General features: G+C 43.4%; 7 non-coding genes and 1 pseudogene across 7 annotated transcripts; all 8 read right to left on the bottom strand.

The window, feature by feature from the left end:
- Positions 1-829: 829 nt before the first annotated feature.
- On the bottom strand, positions 830-1,011 carry LOC141231457 (U2 spliceosomal RNA). Its single transcript, XR_012297848.1, has one exon. It is a non-coding gene; the product is annotated as a U2 spliceosomal RNA (small nuclear RNA).
- A 794-nt stretch (positions 1,012-1,805) lies between these two features.
- On the bottom strand, positions 1,806-1,897 carry LOC141230962 (U2 spliceosomal RNA; annotated as a pseudogene).
- A 1,115-nt stretch (positions 1,898-3,012) lies between these two features.
- Positions 3,013-3,203, bottom strand: LOC141231056 (U2 spliceosomal RNA). The gene has a single exon (XR_012297470.1). It is a non-coding gene; the product is annotated as a U2 spliceosomal RNA (small nuclear RNA).
- A 1,115-nt stretch (positions 3,204-4,318) lies between these two features.
- Positions 4,319-4,509, bottom strand: LOC141231055 (U2 spliceosomal RNA). The gene has a single exon (XR_012297469.1). It is a non-coding gene; the product is annotated as a U2 spliceosomal RNA (small nuclear RNA).
- A 1,115-nt stretch (positions 4,510-5,624) lies between these two features.
- LOC141231054 (U2 spliceosomal RNA) lies at positions 5,625-5,815 on the bottom strand. Its single transcript, XR_012297468.1, has one exon. It is a non-coding gene; the product is annotated as a U2 spliceosomal RNA (small nuclear RNA).
- Positions 5,816-6,930: 1,115 nt separating this feature from the next.
- LOC141231053 (U2 spliceosomal RNA) lies at positions 6,931-7,121 on the bottom strand. The gene has a single exon (XR_012297467.1). It is a non-coding gene; the product is annotated as a U2 spliceosomal RNA (small nuclear RNA).
- A 1,115-nt stretch (positions 7,122-8,236) lies between these two features.
- LOC141231051 (U2 spliceosomal RNA) lies at positions 8,237-8,427 on the bottom strand. The gene has a single exon (XR_012297466.1). It is a non-coding gene; the product is annotated as a U2 spliceosomal RNA (small nuclear RNA).
- Positions 8,428-9,542: 1,115 nt separating this feature from the next.
- Positions 9,543-9,724, bottom strand: LOC141231447 (U2 spliceosomal RNA). The gene has a single exon (XR_012297842.1). It is a non-coding gene; the product is annotated as a U2 spliceosomal RNA (small nuclear RNA).
- Positions 9,725-13,890: the final 4,166 nt, after the last annotated feature.

The raw sequence follows: 13,890 nt of genomic DNA, 5'->3' as shown, positions 1-13,890 counted from the left end.
CTACCCTTAGCAGGAGGGCTCCTGATTACATACCTCTCCTGCTGCTGCTGCTGCTGGCTGTCCAGCAGCAGACTGAAGGTGGCTGCTGCTGTGCACAGGTATATAAAGGCTCAGAGCCTATTATGACACGCGCAGCCAGCGTTCCATTGCCACATTCCATCTACTGCAGGCAGGATACCTGGCTGGCTGAATGTCGCTGAGAAGCTCACAGAGACCGCCATAAGCAACAGTTTAACAGAATGCCACAGACTAATCAACCAAACTTTTTGGGTTGGGTTCTCTTTTATAGTCTGCAGGCATTAAATGAAAGAAGTCAGTGTTCCAGCAGAAGGAGACAACGTTTCAGAAAAGGCATTGTAGCAAACCAAAAAAGAAATTTTAAGCGCAGCAGAGTAACCAGCGCACATACCTGTTAGCTCAGGTGAGTTTAAAAGGCTGCTGTTGATAACAAGGGCATTTGCTAAATAGATGGTGTGTGTGCAACAATATACTGAAAGGTCAATTATATTGTGCAGCTTATCTCACCACCTGTAGTTATTTAGGTGAAAGCTCCAAAATGCTTGAATAATATGTCTGTTTATCCAAAAGGAAGTAAAAAGGGAGAGCTAGAAAGATAGCATTGCATCACATTACATGGCAATGCAATGCACAGTTGCTGAAGTTGAACCAAAATGAGCTTGTAATCTGCCTTCTGCAACTTTGAACATGAAAAATCCAATGAGGAGAAGAAAAGCAAAGCCAAAGAGTCCATCCCCAAATCCGACAAACAAGCAAAATGAACAAAAAACATTGAATTCAATTCTTTCTGATTTTAGAAACTGCATTAAAGAAGGGGTGCACCGGTCCTGGAGATACTGCAATACCAGGTCAATGCGTGGAGTGGACAGAGCAAGCTCTTTTTCCATCTCCCTGTTCTAAAAATCCATTTAATATATGGTCCCCAGATAGGGGACGTATCAGATATTAAACTGATAAGAACAGATTTTTTTTTTTTTTTTTCGAAAGCCCGAATTCGTGTACAAAACCCGAGTGCGCTTAAAAAAGTGACAAGTGCCACAAAAAAAGTGCACTAGGATGCTGGTCTTCTTGAAACCCTCTCCAAAAGGAGAAGGGTCCCCCAAACCATTCCCCGTCCCTCCGAGCCAAAAGGCCACAGCGAGGAACAGGGACAAAAAGCCACCTCCAGCCGAAGCCAGAGGCGACCCAATCTTACCCCCAGCACCTGCCCGAGTTCTCACCCGAGCAAGGCACTGGGAGCCAAAGACTGTGCTCCCCTCCCGGAAGAGGGGAGCCAACAACGCTTTCCTCCCGAAAGAGGAGAGCCAGGGGGGTTCAGGGGGGAGCGGAACCTGATGGCCACACACTCCCCCCCTAGACCTGCCAAGAGAGGAACCCATAAGGGAACCGCATCCCGACAAAATCCTAGTAGGACGTGACACACGTGAATAAGTGGACACACAGTGACAAAGAAATTAAATAAATAGTGAAGGTTTCACAGTATAATACTGCCCGGACCTTCGACCGGGAATTGAAAAATTCCCCATCCTAAGGCCAGAAGGCCCGGAATAAGGGTGTGTGCGAAGAAAGAAAATTTGAAGTGCTTGTGCAAATGTGCCATGAACTCAAGTGGGGTTCCCAATCCCAGTGAGTTAAGGCACCCCAGTGTCACCACTCCTGGGGCACTTCACACTTCGGGCTTTCGATCTTTCCCGGCCCAATGGCGTCGATCCTGGGGGGCCATGCTTTCCACCAGATGACTATATTAGCCACCTGGCGTACTAACAAGCGCCTAAACCCCAGTGTGCATAATGTATCAATCTACTAGGGCGGCCAACATCCAAAACCGCCTTTTCGAAAGATACTACACTTGATCTTAGCCAAAAGGCCGAGAAGCGATAACCAGAATTGGTTTCAAACTACGGAGCCACCCAAGGATCCTGAAAAGTCCATTTGTGGAGATGAGCTCCTGGACTCCCGTTAAGAAGACATGTTGTCAACCTCTAGATCCCTTACATGCCTGCACTTTTCGGCTTGCTGCTGCTGCAATCCACGCGTTTTAGATCTGCATAACTCCACCTCTTTAAACACAGCACCTTCACCCCCTGCTGTTCCCACCCGCCTCAACACCGTTGGAAGGGAGGAGAACCAATTAAGGCGGGGGGTGGGGTGGAACGAGCAGCTGTCTACCCTTAGCAGGAGGGCTCCTGATTACATACCTCTCCTGCTGCTGCTGCTGCTGGCTGTCCAGCAGCAGACTGAAGGTGGCTGCTGCTGTGCACAGGTATATAAAGGCTCAGAGCCTATTATGACACGCGCAGCCAGCGTTCCATTGCCACATTCCATCTACTGCAGGCAGGATACCTGGCTGGCTGAATGTCGCTGAGAAGCTCACAGAGACCGCCATAAGCATCAGTTTAACAGAATGCCACAGACTAATCAACCAAACTTTTTGGGTTGGGTTCTCTTTTATAGTCTGCAGGCATTAAATGAAAGAAGTCAGTGTTCCAGCAGAAGGAGACAACGTTTCAGAAAAGGCATTGTAGCAAACCAAAAAAGAAATTTTAAGCGCAGCAGAGTAACCAGCGCACATACCTGTTAGCTCAGGTGAGTTTAAAAGGCTGCTGTTGATAACAAGGGCATTTGCTAAATAGATGGTGTGTGTGCAACAATATACTGAAAGGTCAATTATATTGTGCAGCTTATCTCACCACCTGTAGTTATTTAGGTGAAAGCTCCAAAATGCTTGCCTAATATGTCTGTTTATCCAAAAGGAAGTAAAAAGGGAGAGCTAGAAAGATAGCATTGCATCACATTACATGGCAATGCAATGCACAGTTGCTGAAGTTGAACCAAAATGAGCTTGTAATCTGGCTTCTGCAACTTTGAACATGAAAAATCCAATGAGGAGAAGAAAAGCAAAGCCAAAGAGTCCATCCCCAAATCCGACAAACAAGCAAAATGAACAAAAAACATTGAATTCAATTCTTTCTGATTTTAGAAACTGCATTAAAGAAGGGGTGCACCGGTCCTGGAGATACTGCAATACCAGGTCAATGCGTGGAGTGGACAGAGCAAGCTCTTTTTCCATCTCCCTGTTCTAAAAATCCATTTAATATATGGTCCCCAGATAGGGGACGTATCAGATATTAAACTGATAAGAACAGATACTACACTTGATCTTAGCCAAAAGGCCGAGAAGCGATAACCAGAATTAGTTTCAAACTACGGAGCCACCCAAGGATCCTGAAAAGTCCATTTGTGGAGATGAGCTCCTGGACTCCCGTTAAGAAGACATGTTGTCAACCTCTAGATCCCTTACATGCCTGCACTTTTCGGCTTGCTGCTGCTGCAATCCACGCGTTTTAGATCTGCATAACTCCACCTCTTTAAACACAGCACCTTCACCCCCTGCTGTTCCCACCCGCCTCAACACCGTTGGAAGGGAGGAGAACCAATTAAGGCGGGGGGTGGGGTGGAACGAGCAGCTGTCTACCCTTAGCAGGAGGGCTCCTGATTACATACCTCTCCTGCTGCTACTGCTGCTGGCTGTCCAGCAGCAGACTGAAGGTGGCTGCTGCTGTGCACAGGTATATAAAGGCTCAGAGCCTATTATGACACGCGCAGCCAGCGTTCCATTGCCACATTCCATCTACTGCAGGCAGGATACCTGGCTGGCTGAATGTCGCTGAGAAGCTCACAGAGACCGCCATAAGCAACAGTTTAACAGAATGCCACAGACTAATCAACCAAACTTTTTGGGTTGGGTTCTCTTTTATAGTCTGCAGGCATTAAATGAAAGAAGTCAGTGTTCCAGCAGAAGGAGACAACATTTCAGAAAAGGCATTGTAGCAAACCAAAAAAGAAATTTTAAGCGCAGCAGAGTAACCAGCGCACATACCTGTTAGCTCAGGTGAGTTTAAAAGGCTGCTGTTGATAACAAGGGCATTTGCTAAATAGATGGTGTGTGTGCAACAATATACTGAAAGGTCAATTATATTGTGCAGCTTATCTCACCACCTGTAGTTATTTAGGTGAAAGCTCCAAAATGCTTGCCTAATATGTCTGTTTATCCAAAAGGAAGTAAAAAGGGAGAGCTAGAAAGATAGCATTGAATCACATTACATGGCAATGCAATGCACAGTTGCTGAAGTTGAACCAAAATGAGCTTGTAATCTGGCTTCTGCAACTTTGAACATGAAAAATCCAATGAGGAGAAGAAAAGCAAAGCCAAAGAGTCCATCCCCAAATCCGACAAACAAGCAAAATGAACAAAAAACATTGAATTCAATTCTTTCTGATTTTAGAAACTGCATTAAAGAAGGGGTGCACCGGTCCTGGAGATACTGCAATACCAGGTCAATGCGTGGAGTGGACAGAGCAAGCTCTTTTTCCATCTCCCTGTTCTAAAAATCCATTTAATATATGGTCCCCAGATAGGGGACGTATCAGATATTAAACTGATAAGAACAGATACTACACTTGATCTTAGCCAAAAGGCCGAGAAGCGATAACCAGAATTGGTTTCAAACTACGGAGCCACCCAAGGATCCTGAAAAGTCCATTTGTGGAGATGAGCTCCTGGACTCCCGTTAAGAAGACATGTTGTCAACCTCTAGATCCCTTACATGCCTGCACTTTTCGGCTTGCTGCTGCTGCAATCCACGCGTTTTAGATCTGCATAACTCCACCTCTTTAAACACAGCACCTTCACCCCCTGCTGTTCCCACCCGCCTCAACACCGTTGGAAGGGAGGAGAACCAATTAAGGCGGGGGGTGGGGTGGAACGAGCAGCTGTCTACCCTTAGCAGGAGGGCTCCTGATTACATACCTCTCCTGCTGCTGCTGCTGCTGGCTGTCCAGCAGCAGACTGAAGGTGGCTGCTGCTGTGCACAGGTATATAAAGGCTCAGAGCCTATTATGACACGCGCAGCCAGCGTTCCATTGCCACATTCCATCTACTGCAGGCAGGATACCTGGCTGGCTGAATGTCGCTGAGAAGCTCACAGAGACCGCCATAAGCAACAGTTTAACAGAATGCCACAGACTAATCAACCAAACTTTTTGGGTTGGGTTCTCTTTTATAGTCTGCAGGCATTAAATGAAAGAAGTCAGTGTTCCAGCAGAAGGAGACAACGTTTCAGAAAAGGCATTGTAGCAAACCAAAAAAGAAATTTTAAGCGCAGCAGAGTAACCAGCGCACATACCTGTTAGCTCAGGTGAGTTTAAAAGGCTGCTGTTGATAACAAGGGCATTTGCTAAATAGATGGTGTGTGTGCAACAATATACTGAAAGGTCAATTATATTGTGCAGCTTATCTCACCACCTGTAGTTATTTAGGTGAAAGCTCCAAAATGCTTGTCTAATATGTCTGTTTATCCAAAAGGAAGTAAAAAGGGAGAGCTAGAAAGATAGCATTGCATCACATTACATGGCAATGCAATGCACAGTTGCTGAAGTTGAACCAAAATGAGCTTGTAATCTGCCTTCTGCAACTTTGAACATGAAAAATCCAATGAGGAGAAGAAAAGCAAAGCCAAAGAGTCCATCCCCAAATCCGACAAACAAGCAAAATGAACAAAAAACATTGAATTCAATTCTTTCTGATTTTAGAAACTGCATTAAAGAAGGGGTGCACCGGTCCTGGAGATACTGCAATACCAGGTCAATGCGTGGAGTGGACAGAGCAAGCTCTTTTTCCATCTCCCTGTTCTAAAAATCCATTTAATATATGGTCCCCAGATAGGGGACGTATCAGATATTAAACTGATAAGAACAGATACTACACTTGATCTTAGCCAAAAGGCCGAGAAGCGATAACCAGAATTGGTTTCAAACTACGGAGCCACCCAAGGATCCTGAAAAGTCCATTTGTGGAGATGAGCTCCTGGACTCCCGTTAAGAAGACATGTTGTCAACCTCTAGATCCCTTACATGCCTGCACTTTTCGGCTTGCTGCTGCTGCAATCCACGCGTTTTAGATCTGCATAACTCCACCTCTTTAAACACAGCACCTTCACCCCCTGCTGTTCCCACCCGCCTCAACACCGTTGGAAGGGAGGAGAACCAATTAAGGCGGGGGGTGGGGTGGAACGAGCAGCTGTCTACCCTTAGCAGGAGGGCTCCTGATTACATACCTCTCCTGCTGCTGCTGCTGCTGGCTGTCCAGCAGCAGACTGAAGGTGGCTGCTGCTGTGCACAGGTATATAAAGGCTCAGAGCCTATTATGACACGCGCAGCCAGCGTTCCATTGCCACATTCCATCTACTGCAGGCAGGATACCTGGCTGGCTGAATGTCGCTGAGAAGCTCACAGAGACCGCCATAAGCAACAGTTTAACAGAATGCCACAGACTAATCAACCAAACTTTTTGGGTTGGGTTCTCTTTTATAGTCTGCAGGCATTAAATGAAAGAAGTCAGTGTTCCAGCAGAAGGAGACAACGTTTCAGAAAAGGCATTGTAGCAAACCAAAAAAGAAATTTTAAGCGCAGCAGAGTAACCAGCGCACATACCTGTTAGCTCAGGTGAGTTTAAAAGGCTGCTGTTGATAACAAGGGCATTTGCTAAATAGATGGTGTGTGTGCAACAATATACTGAAAGGTCAATTATATTGTGCAGCTTATCTCACCACCTGTAGTTATTTAGGTGAAAGCTCCAAAATGCTTGCCTAATATGTCTGTTTATCCAAAAGGAAGTAAAAAGGGAGAGCTAGAAAGATAGCATTGCATCACATTACATGGCAATGCAATGCACAGTTGCTGAAGTTGAACCAAAATGAGCTTGTAATCTGGCTTCTGCAACTTTGAACATGAAAAATCCAATGAGGAGAAGAAAAGCAAAGCCAAAGAGTCCATCCCAAAATCCGACAAACAAGCAAAATGAACAAAAAACATTGAATTCAATTCTTTCTGGTTTTAGAAACTGCATTAAAGAAGGGGTGCACCGGTCCTGGAGATACTGCAATACCAGGTCAATGCGTGGAGTGGACAGAGCAAGCTCTTTTTCCATCTCCCTGTTCTAAAAATCCATTTAATATATGGTCCCCAGATAGGGGACGTATCAGATATTAAACTGATAAGAACAGATACTACACTTGATCTTAGCCAAAAGGCCGAGAAGCGATAACCAGAATTGGTTTCAAACTACGGAGCCACCCAAGGATCCTGAAAAGTCCATTTGTGGAGATGAGCTCCTGGACTCCCGTTAAGAAGACATGTTGTCAACCTCTAGATCCCTTACATGCCTGCACTTTTCGGCTTGCTGCTGCTGCAATCCACGCGTTTTAGATCTGCATAACTCCACCTCTTTAAACACAGCACCTTCACCCCCTGCTGTTCCCACCCGCCTCAACACCGTTGGAAGGGAGGAGAACCAATTAAGGCGGGGGGTGGGGTGGAACGAGCAGCTGTCTACCCTTAGCAGGAGGGCTCCTGATTACATACCTCTCCTGCTGCTGCTGCTGCTGGCTGTCCAGCAGCAGACTGAAGGTGGCTGCTGCTGTGCACAGGTATATAAAGGCTCAGAGCCTATTATGACACGCGCAGCCAGCGTTCCATTGCCACATTCCATCTACTGCAGGCAGGATACCTGGCTGGCTGAATGTCGCTGAGAAGCTCACAGAGACCGCCATAAGCAACAGTTTAACAGAATGCCACAGACTAATCAACCAAACTTTTTGGGTTGGGTTCTCTTTTATAGTCTGCAGGCATTAAATGAAAGAAGTCAGTGTTCCAGCAGAAGGAGACAACGTTTCAGAAAAGGCATTGTAGCAAACCAAAAAAGAAATTTTAAGCGCAGCAGAGTAACCAGCGCACATACCTGTTAGCTCAGGTGAGTTTAAAAGGCTGCTGTTGATAACAAGGGCATTTGCTAAATAGATGGTGTGTGTGCAACAATATACTGAAAGGTCAATTATATTGTGCAGCTTATCTCACCACCTGTAGTTATTTAGGTGAAAGCTCCAAAATGCTTGCCTAATATGTCTGTTTATCCAAAAGGAAGTAAAAAGGGAGAGCTAGAAAGATAGCATTGCATCACATTACATGGCAATGCAATGCACAGTTGCTGAAGTTGAACCAAAATGAGCTTGTAATCTGGCTTCTGCAACTTTGAACATGAAAAATCCAATGAGGAGAAGAAAAGCAAAGCCAAAGAGTCCATCCCCAAATCCGACAAACAAGCAAAATGAACAAAAAACATTGAATTCAATTCTTTCTGATTTTAGAAACTGCATTAAAGAAGGGGTGCACCGGTCCTGGAGATACTGCAATACCAGGTCAATGCGTGGAGTGGACAGAGCAAGCTCTTTTTCCATCTCCCTGTTCTAAAAATCCATTTAATATATGGTCCCCAGATAGGGGACGTATCAGATATTAAACTGATAAGAACAGATACTACACTTGATCTTAGCCAAAAGGCCGAGAAGCGATAACCAGAATTGGTTTCAAACTACGGAGCCACCCAAGGATCCTGAAAAGTCCATTTGTGGAGATGAGCTCCTGGACTCCCGTTAAGAAGACATGTTGTCAACCTCTAGATCCCTTACATGCCTGCACTTTTCGGCTTGCTGCTGCTGCAATCCACGCGTTTTAGATCTGCATAACTCCACCTCTTTAAACACAGCACCTTCACCCCCTGCTGTTCCCACCCGCCTCAACACCGTTGGAAGGGAGGAGAACCAATTAAGGCGGGGGGTGGGGTGGAACGAGCAGCTGTCTACCCTTAGCAGGAGGGCTCCTGATTACATACCTCTCCTGCTGCTGCTGCTGCTGGCTGTCCAGCAGCAGACTGAAGGTGGCTGCTGCTGTGCACAGGTATATAAAGGCTCAGAGCCTATTATGACACGCGCAGCCAGCGTTCCATTGCCACATTCCATCTACTGCAGGCAGGATACCTGGCTGGCTGAATGTCGCTGAGAAGCTCACAGAGACCGCCATAAGCAACAGTTTAACAGAATGCCACAGACTAATCAACCAAACTTTTTGGGTTGGGTTCTCTTTTATAGTCTGCAGGCATTAAATGAAAGAAGTCAGTGTTCCAGCAGAAGGAGACAACGTTTCAGAAAAGGCATTGTAGCAAACCAAAAAAGAAATTTTAAGCGCAGCAGAGTAACCAGCGCACATACCTGTTAGCTCAGGTGAGTTTAAAAGGCTGCTGTTGATAACAAGGGCATTTGCTAAATAGATGGTGTGTGTGCAACAATATACTGAAAGGTCAATTATATTGTGCAGCTTATCTCACCACCTGTAGTTATTTAGGTGAAAGCTCCAAAATGCTTGCCTAATATGTCTGTTTATCCAAAAGGAAGTAAAAAGGGAGAGCTAGAAAGATAGCATTGCATCACATTACATGGCAATGCAATGCACAGTTGCTGAAGTTGAACCAAAATGAGCTTGTAATCTGGCTTCTGCAACTTTGAACATGAAAAATCCAATGAGGAGAAGAAAAGCAAAGCCAAAGAGTCCATCCCCAAATCCGACAAACAAGCAAAATGAACAAAAAACATTGAATTCAATTCTTTCTGATTTTAGAAACTGCATTAAAGAAGGGGTGCACCGGTCCTGGAGATACTGCAATACCAGGTCAATGCGTGGAGTGGACAGAGCAAGCTCTTTTTCCATCTCCCTGTTCTAAAAATCCATTTAATATATGGTCCCCAGATAGGGGACGTATCAGATATTAAACTGATAAGAACAGATTTTTTTCTTTTTCATTTTGTTCTTATATTTCAGTTGTTATTTCTCTTCTAATATTTCTCTTGCCTTATAATCTGTTCATGCTACAAGGTTCCACAGATGAAAGTTCCATAGACTCTTGGCTCTTTTTTTCCCAATTCTCTTCAGATCTAACAGGTAATAAATATATATTTCACTTAGTGCTAATTTTATGCATTCACTTTCACTTATAAAATCTCTTTTAAAAAGCAATATGTTTCGGACTTTCCATAGCGCATTCTTTATTCCATTTATCATTATCCAAATGACTCTTTCTTTTTCTTTTGATTGACATGTAAAATTTCCATATAAAACTACTTCGTGATTTAAAAACTTAAGACCAGTAACAAACTTTAAGAGACTTCCAACTTCTTTCCAGACATTTTGGGCATAAAAACAGTTCCAAAAGGTGTGTAAAACTGTTTCCTCTCTAACACAGCCTGTTCTAGGGCATCTTGCAGTATTGCACAATCCCCTTCTGTGTTGAAAAAATCTAACAGGAACACATTCTTGCACTATTGCCCATGCCAAGTCTTTATATTCATTTGTTAGATAAGGTGCATAAGTCATTCTCCAAATTCTTCCACTTTTAGTGTATGTAAAGTTTGCCACTGCTGTCATCGTTTCTTTTCTCTTTGTCTCTAGAGCCAGTCTTCTTGAATTTGACAGCATCTCCACATCTACTTCAGGTAAGTTATAAAGTCTAATTGTTTTTTCTAGTAAGACATATTGTTTTGGCGGTGTAATTAGGACAGGAGAATTTGGGGGCAATGTTATCCACTTTCTTTTCCTAAAGATATCTCCAGCTGCATATCTTAAGTAGAAAGACCAATGAGTTCTTAGATTGGTCATTTTGAAGCAAAAACTAAAGAACTTTAGGTACAAAAATTTTTTGATATTTGGGATATTCTTTCCACCATATTTATGCTGCTTGTACATTGTCTCTCTTCGAACCTTCTCCATTTTTGATCCCCACAGAAAAAGAAAAATTTTTCTCTGGAGAAACTTTACTGTGTTCTCATTCGGGGGGTACACCATACTTAAAAACAACATTATCGGCAACAACAAAGACTTAATGATCAAGTTTTTACCTTCCATTGATAATTTTCTGAGTTTCCATAAACTTATCTTCTTTTGCATTTTCTCCTTCACCAACTGCCAACTTTCTTCTCCATCATTCTTTTTTGTAAACACAACACCTAAAATTTTGATCTTATCACTTCTTATTTTAAGTTGAGGAATCTGCGCATCTGACCAATCACCGAATCCAAGACATTCGCTCTTCTCCAAGTTCAGTTTGAAGGCAGATGCTAAACAGAAAAAATCAGTAGTTCTTACTGCTCTTCTCAGCGATTGTTCTGAGTCGCACAGGATCGTGATGTCATCCATGTACCCCAGTGACTTAGTACTTAGTCCATTTCCACCTGGTATGGGTACACCTTTCACCATCTTATCTTTCCTCAACATTGCCAGTAGAGGCTCGATTGCGCAGATAAAGAGCAGAGGCGAAAGTGGGCATCCTTGTTTGACGCCCGACTTTAGAACAACTTCTGAAGATAAAAAACCATTAATTAAAATCCTGCTAAAACTTCCATCATATAAAAGTGCAATGTGCTTAATAAAAACATCCGGGAATTTCATTTTCTTTAACACAGAATACAGGTACTTATGAGAGACTCTGTCGTACGCTTTCTGGAAATCAAGGGACAGAAGAGCTAGCTTTTGCTTCCTCTCTTGCTGATACCAAATTGCGTCCCGTATAATATTCAAGTTTTCTGCAATTGTACGACCAGGCACACCACATACCTGATCAGGATGCACGACCTTCTCTATCACCTTCTTCATTCTGTTCACCATGATTTTTGCCATAATTTTATAATCTACGTTGAGTAACGTGATTGGTCTCCAGTTCTCTAGATTAGTCTTATCTCCTTTTTTAAAAAGCAGGGTGACCACACCACTTCTCCAAGATTCAGGCAATTTGTCACATAAAAAGACAGCTTTAAAAATCTCAAACAGGTCGTCTTTTAAAATCTCCCAAAAAGTAAGATAAAATTCAATTTGTAGTCCGTCAGTACCCGGTGTTTTTCCTCTAGAAAAGCTTTTGATTGCACTTAGCAGTTCTTCTTCACAGATATCTTCAATCAACAACTCTTGATCTTGCTTTTCAAGGTGATTCTGCAATGAATTAAGAGCATCAGGTAAAAAATCAGCGTCAATTTTCTTTTCGCTAAAAAGATTTTGATAAAAAGTTTGCGCTTTGTCCAACAGTCCATCTTTAGTTGTTTCACCATCAAGTTCTTTAATTAATTCTTTGCGTTCTAAAGATTTTTTGAAAAAGAACCTGGAACATGTTTCATTTTTTTCCATATGTTCTACCTTGGCGTTGAAAATTATTTCTTTGCCTTTCTGTTCAATTGCTTTTTTAATGTCTTCTTTGACTTGTAAAATAACATCCTCCATATCTATCCCTGCATTTCTGAGTTTGTAACCTGTTTGCAGTTTTGTATTCAGGTCTTTAAACCATTTCTGATTCTGTCTGGCCTTCCTTTTGCCAGCTAAGAGAAAAAAATGTCTAATTTGAGACTTCACATACTCCCACCATTCTAGAATTCTTTTGTAATAATGTTTTTTCCCCTGTAGTTTTTTTATAAAATTTCAAAAATTCCTCTTTTATACTTTCATCTTCCAGCAGCAGAGTGTTCAACTTCCAGACACCTCGCCCTTTCTCTAGACTGGGCAATTCCAAGTGAGTAATTAACGTTTTGTGGTCAGAAAAGATGTTACCTGTTAGATCCACTTTATTCACTTTAAAACTCGGTGATGTCAGAACAAAGTCAATTCTTGATTTTAGAAGATTGTTCTCCCAAGTGTATCCTGGTTCAGAGGTATTCTTTACTCTCCAGACATCATTCAGGCAAGTATCGTCGATTAGATTTTTTAACTGCATCTCAGTTTTGTCTTTCCTTCTAGTACCTGATGTCCTATTTTCATCAGACCGGATACAATTGAAGTCACCGCCAACCACAGTTGGTGTAGGACCAGGTATAAAGAGTTTGATGATATCTAATAAACTGGATCTTTCCTCTTTAATCGGAGATGCATAAACATTAATCAGCTTGAACTCGGATCCACAGTAACTCACATTAACAACTAGTGCACGTCCAGGTTCAACTTCAGTGAACGAGGTAACCTTAAAGTCTTTGTTTTTAAACAGGACGCCAACACCAGTAGCACGCGATCCATTTTCACCGGACCAGATGGAAGGTCCGTTCGCCCAATCTTCCCTTAGTTTGTTATAGTTAGGGTCATGGTCAATGCCGCATTCTTGAAGTAAAAAAATATCAGCATCTAAAGTCATCAGGTAAGAAAATAAAGCAGCTCTCTTGACAGAGCCCTTTAAACTCCTCACATTTAGTGAGGCAATTTTGAGTGTAGCCATAAATCATTTAAACAGAGCTTGAGTCCGTATCTGACATGAATCCGACCGGGGTAGAGGGACCCGCAGAAACGTCCGTGTCTGAGAATTCCTCGATGTTCACCGGATCAGATGGGTTTACAGGTTTAGGAACTGAGATGATCGGTTTAGGTGAGTAATTAGGGAGGACTATTTTCAAACGCCCAGCAGGTCTTTTGCTGGCGCTCTCTCCCTTAAACAAACTCGACTTCTCCTTTTTCCTTTTCCTCAAAACCTCCACGTCAATGTTAATCTCCTCCTCCTCCTCCTCACCACCAGCCTCCTTAGAAGACTCCTCTCCCATCTCCACTTCAGACTCAGCTGGATTCTCCTCCACCACATGACCATCTGGACTCTCCGACCAATCCTTGAGAACAATGCTATCCCCAGGCGGGTCCCCAGCAGTGTCCTTGGGCGGATCCCCAGAAGGGTTCCCGGGAGGGTCCTTGGATTTGTCTGTTTGTTCTTCAGGACTGGACCGCTTCGGAGGGGCTCCCCCCCGAGCTGCATCTGCATAGCTGAAGGTCTTTTTTCTCAACGGACAATCCCGAAAAGAGTGCCCAGGGATACGGCAGATATTACAGATCATCTGATTTGGGCAGTTCAGAGTGACATGTCCTTTTTGATAGCACTTCTTGCAAAGAGCGTTCTCCTCCTTGCAGCTCTCAAAGGAATGCCCAAAGTCCATACATTTTCTGCAGAAGATAGGCATCCCTGGATAG

Source organism: Phyllobates terribilis, unplaced genomic scaffold (assembly GCF_046119375.1).
Source record: "Phyllobates terribilis strain yellow unplaced genomic scaffold, ASM4611937v1 Scaffold_505__1_contigs__length_1300667, whole genome shotgun sequence".
NCBI lineage: Eukaryota > Metazoa > Chordata > Amphibia > Anura > Dendrobatidae > Phyllobates > Phyllobates terribilis.
This window is presented reverse-complemented; position numbering and strand designations above follow the sequence as displayed.